Below are 5468 nucleotides of genomic sequence, written 5' to 3'. Positions count from 1 at the left end.
CGTGCTTTATGCCTGTGACAGTGCTACTCTTATTATCCCATAGCCTCGTTATACAAAGGTTTTTGGAGCTAACACGAGGGGTCGGTTCTATTCACACAAGCATACACCATCTACATATATATATATATATTTATATATATATATATATAAGTGTAAGACTGTTAGCATCAGCTGACACGGTGAAAGCTGATCTCTGCTCCCTTGACTGTCGTTTCTTTATACACATTGACTTCTGGCATCATATTCACTTACGAACACCCATACTTATAACATATACTTTAACCATTTTCTATTTAAATCCTATTGTTTATTTCATCAAAGAAACCGGTCCCGTTGCTTAGCGAGAAGAAAATCAATGGACACTGCTAAATATTCATTATAGAGATCATTATAATATCCAATGTCAACATCCGTAGCCTTACATCGTGGTTAGCGCGTGCCAGATCAATCAGAGGACCAATAGTCAAATCAAAACTCTTATTATTAATTAACTTTTTATCGGGTCCTAACTGACGATTGTAGCTCATATAAGCAAACAAAAAGATCTATATGAACTGGTATCTGAGATACGGCATTGTGTAACTTTCTATTGCAAAACGCGATTGTTAATCGGTGCCCATTTTTGTGACGTAGGACTAAAGACATCAAAAATCGATGACGTAAATGCGGTTGGTGTGCTATGATGTGGTGATTTTTTTTAACACTGGGGAGGAGATACCCCTGCTGAAGTACTACAAAATCGGGAGTTAGGGTAGATGTATAATACATGGCTCGTGACATCAGCTGATTAAAACGAGGTCATATATTTTACCCCATGCTCGCATCCGGTCTCAAGAAGGAAAAAAAGAGGTCAAAACTATATATTTAGAGCGTGGTGGGTCGATTTCGGGTGCAAATATCAACACGGTGGTCAGCAGGTAAGCTGGGCTCAAACAGGTCCACAGTTGAAATCATAAAAGTAAACTACAAACTCAAGTCCACAAGGCGCGCTTGAAAGACATGGCATAAAGAAAACGCAATTATTAAGTTGATCTACCTCAGTGTTGGCACAAGTTACTGAATACAAACGGGAAGAAAACACTTTATTAAACGACTAGTTATATGAATTTTGAACCATTCTCATTTTTCTGAAAGACTGAATCGTCTCGCTTGTAAAAGAATTCTGTCCGTATATATAGGTTGAATAATTCAACATCGTGTGCTATCAGCTACAACAATGGTGTCAGAGTGTGGGTGGTAATACATTGCTACAACGTTAACTGAAAAGGGGGGTCTCGTGTACCCTTCTGTGTACCTCGAGCTGACAAATTGCACCCCCCAGCAACAAGAAATAACGAGATGCTAGCATACTATAACTTTCATACAACTTCACAGTAAAAGTATGCTTCAATTGCCCGCCCTTATTATCCATGTATATAAGAAAAGAAATTACATAGAGGCACTACTAACACATGATGCAAATTAGAAGGATGGAACTAAACTAACCTGAGGCCATACTAGAATGAATTGTAGTGTTACTTTGCTACTCCTCTTCTGTGTAGTAAACCCATATCTAGCGTACTACTGGTCTTTACTCGTGGACACATTACCCATACTGGCCTGAGTGGGCACGACCACGTGACCTCAATTACATGACTCTGAACTAATGACAATAATCCACTTTTTATCGCCGAATTTCGGACCAATCAGGTAAGAGTACAAGCCGTCACCGTGTGAGAAAAAGCTATGTGAATAATGCAAACTATATCGAGCTCTAGTGACCCTTACATATTTTAAATAAACTCCTGCAAGTTCTCGTAATAATTATTAGCATTTATAATCACCCTTTTTAAAATAAAAGTATGGATCACCTTTAACGAAAGACTAAATTTCATCAAATTTTTACCATAGGCGTGGTTTAATAAATGCCATGGGTGGAGCCTAGTATGTTTACTACTGTGATATATTGGAAACATGTAGGTCATAGGTCAAATAGATATCAAATGCTTTTATCGCCTTGTGGACTGCCAATAAGCTGGTATGTAACTATGTATGCTCAAATGGAGGCAAATAACTCCTGTTAATACGCGTTAAGAATTAGAGCCTTTTGGGATGGCACTTTGTACAGAAGCATAATTGCAAGCGTGCCTCTATTGAGAAGTTTTGTAGTCTATATACAATTAGGTGGTCTATATACAGAGGTGCGGCCCTGTTCTGCAAGATTATGTAAGATGCCACCCAAGACTGGTAGTGATGTACTATGAATCAACGGGAAGAAAGGGGATAGTAACGCGGGTGTACAGAACATGAGTAATGTAAGCGTGACGCATTCATTGAGAAGATTTCGGGAACACTTTTGCCTTGATACCGGGATGTGTAAATTGAGACGGGGTAACGATTCTGAAGTTGTCACACTAGCAATATAAATCATAGAAATCTTGTGTAACAGAGAAGGCTAATGTAGGAGGTGTGGATCTAGGCAACCCGAATACATTCACATGGAAACAACAGATGTAGAAAAACTAGAGCAAAAGTAAAAAATATCAGTGTTTCGCGCCGACCTTGTACAATTTACTCCATGCACTGTATGTAGTTTAAGCCTACCATTGTCATTATCAAAAAAGCGCGCGAAATTTTCTGCTTCTGCGTTCATTGGAACATACCAGTTTTGTCTCTACATAGCAAGAAGAAAATCGATACTACCATCTTTAAGAAACTAACTAATTCAAATTGTCACGGGCATTTTTGTTTTTTAAAAAAATAAACGAAACACATACCCGTTTCTATAGGATTGTAATCAGCCATTAATTTAGGTAACGTCATTTAATAATAGACACCGAAAAACAGCACTTTATGTTTCCGCCGTGAGTATCTGTATAAATTAATTGCGCCATGTCATAGCAATAACATGATATTCCAAAATAGTTCCTTAGTAATTATAAGTTGCAAGCATCAATAGTTTCCGGGTTCACAATGTCATCATATGATTATAATTTTTAGAAGTCGGATAAATATAATGATATATTGTATATACGTACATCAATATGCCATCTGCTCATTTAATCATACCTAACCTATGTTCAAAATCTCAGACGCACTAAACTCGATAAACCAGTGTTCTCTGTCAGCTGCTCGAAGTCTCAACCAAGTGTAGCAATCAATTATATTAAGACAATATGACAAATTATTCAGACATTATGATTTGTTCTAAAACGTAAACCTCCCATTTTATCAATTCGTGTGGATTAAAAGTTCGTTCCCATTACTCATGAGCGGATATCAAAGAATGATTCACATTCTGCGCAGTTAGAAATTCTTGCACAGGAATAGTTGCAGGAATCGATTGTCTTCGTCAAAACATAGCTGAATTCTTTGAATCCTCTGTTCTATTTAATAGTTTATGTTTTTATGCCCTTGTTTGGTAATATACTCCGAACGTTTGACTCCCTCGGGTGCAGAATGACTGTCTGTATCTAAAGTGCATACACAAAGGTGCAAATGTCGACCCGTCATTATTGACTATCTTAAAGAGCATTCGGTACACATATTATTATTGTTTAATTTCAAAATAGATTCCCAGACGTTTATAAATCGATTTCTAAAACAACTCAAGAACTTAAAATGGTAAATACTATCCTGTTTCTGCAATAGGGTTTTTTTAAAAATAGGGAAAGGGGAATAACTCCATTTAAAAAAAATAGGTCGGTTTTCTGGAAACGTGTAATTATTGGAGATTTTTTTTCTGTCTTTAAAGAAACTACAGGTTTCATTTGTAAAGATTTCCATGTTTTCTTATTGATCCCAGTATATTATTTTTTAAAAATTCCATTTACCAGCCACTAAAATAACTAATACCCCTTCAAACCTACACATCAGCCTTGAAATCAGATCTATCGAAACGGTGCATAATATTGTAATATTGGCCGGGTTCCATGTCGGCGTTATGGCTTCTATAGAACTGCGTGTAATATAATAGCCGATATTTCATGTCGCTTGTTAAAATAGTAAAGCCATATCAATTCTAAGAATACAGCACTGCGTAAATGAGAATAACTTTAAATAAATAAATTCTATCGAAATGAATCAGATAGGAAAGCTTCAAATAGTAGCTTACGTAATCACACAATCAATAGAATGTAAACAAGTATAACTGGTACACTGTTTCAATGGCATTTAGTAATTGAACTAGAGTATACAGGTCACAATTCTATGGAATACAGTAATTGTATTCCATAGAATTGTGACCTGTATATAACTGGTACATTTGAAATGGTGGCCTTGCTACCACAACCAGTCGTTCTATCAGAGGACAAGGGCTATGGTCCGAACTTAAAATTGGATCATATCCAAAACTGTGGGCATCTAAAACACATTTACTTTAAAACCTTTTTTTATTTTATAAATTGGTGTGTGTGTGGGGGGGGGGGGCAATGTATCCTTAGACATAGTACATTAAATGGGTTCATGGCTCTGACACAACTGTGCCACTTGCATTCCATTTACAGTAGACACATTAATCGGGAGTGTTCCGCTGTGGAATCATTAAGCGAAATATAAAATTAATATTATTAATAAAAAAAAGCCGACTTCGGCTTTATGTTTTGAAACAAACATTTTAATCGCACAGAGCGTGTCTTATTACTTAATCAAAATAACTCATCAGGCCAACCTAATTCAAAATTGTATTTGACCTAAATGAACGAAGCTTAGTTTAATTGTGTTATAGACCACATCGTATGACAGTAACTTGGCTTCTCCACTGCAGACGCGAGTATGGGTCATTAACATGGACAATGGGTACATGATGGTGTTCCATATATTTCTCAACGATATACGCCGTGGGAAAATATACGACTTTAAGGCAACTTTACTTTAATGCTACATCTATATCGTGCACTTTTCGGGCCGAAAACCAACCAATGATGTTTGCTTGATTACCACACAACAAGATAACTAATTCTAAGGTAAATATTTGTAATGAAATCAAATGGCATGCTCAAACTCTTGACCTTCAAAATGGCTGCATAATTAAACAAGTTGGCCTGGATATTTAACTCTTTTTTCAAGATGAAATCTAAATTTGCCACGTGGTTTATTTCACGACTATTGTAAAGTCTGTCGCTGACATGCCCCGGGGCTGTAAAATACCCTTTTATTAAAATACAACGTAGGCCTATACCTATCCGTGTTGCTTTGTGTCTTTACTCCGGTCTGTTTTAAAACAAAATAATTTCAAGAATGTGACTTTGTAATGTTTATTTCATTAGCATTATTGTACGTCAGGAATAGCTTTTGGCGGGAATCTATCATTTTCTTTTAACTAAGGGGGATAACTCTGGGTACGTCCACTCATCTGCAGAAATGAGGATCAAATTTCTTGCAGCTGGTTACGGTTGAGTAAATTGAAAGTCACGATTGCATCGAGGCGTGAACAAAATGGGCTGAGTACAACCCAGTTGGAAGAAACATAAAAGAGGCGTATAAATTTC

Source organism: Patella vulgata, chromosome 2 (genome assembly GCF_932274485.2).
Source record: "Patella vulgata chromosome 2, xgPatVulg1.2, whole genome shotgun sequence".
NCBI classification, from domain to species: Eukaryota; Metazoa; Mollusca; class Gastropoda; family Patellidae; genus Patella; species Patella vulgata.
Note: the sequence above shows the minus strand (reverse complement) of the source record.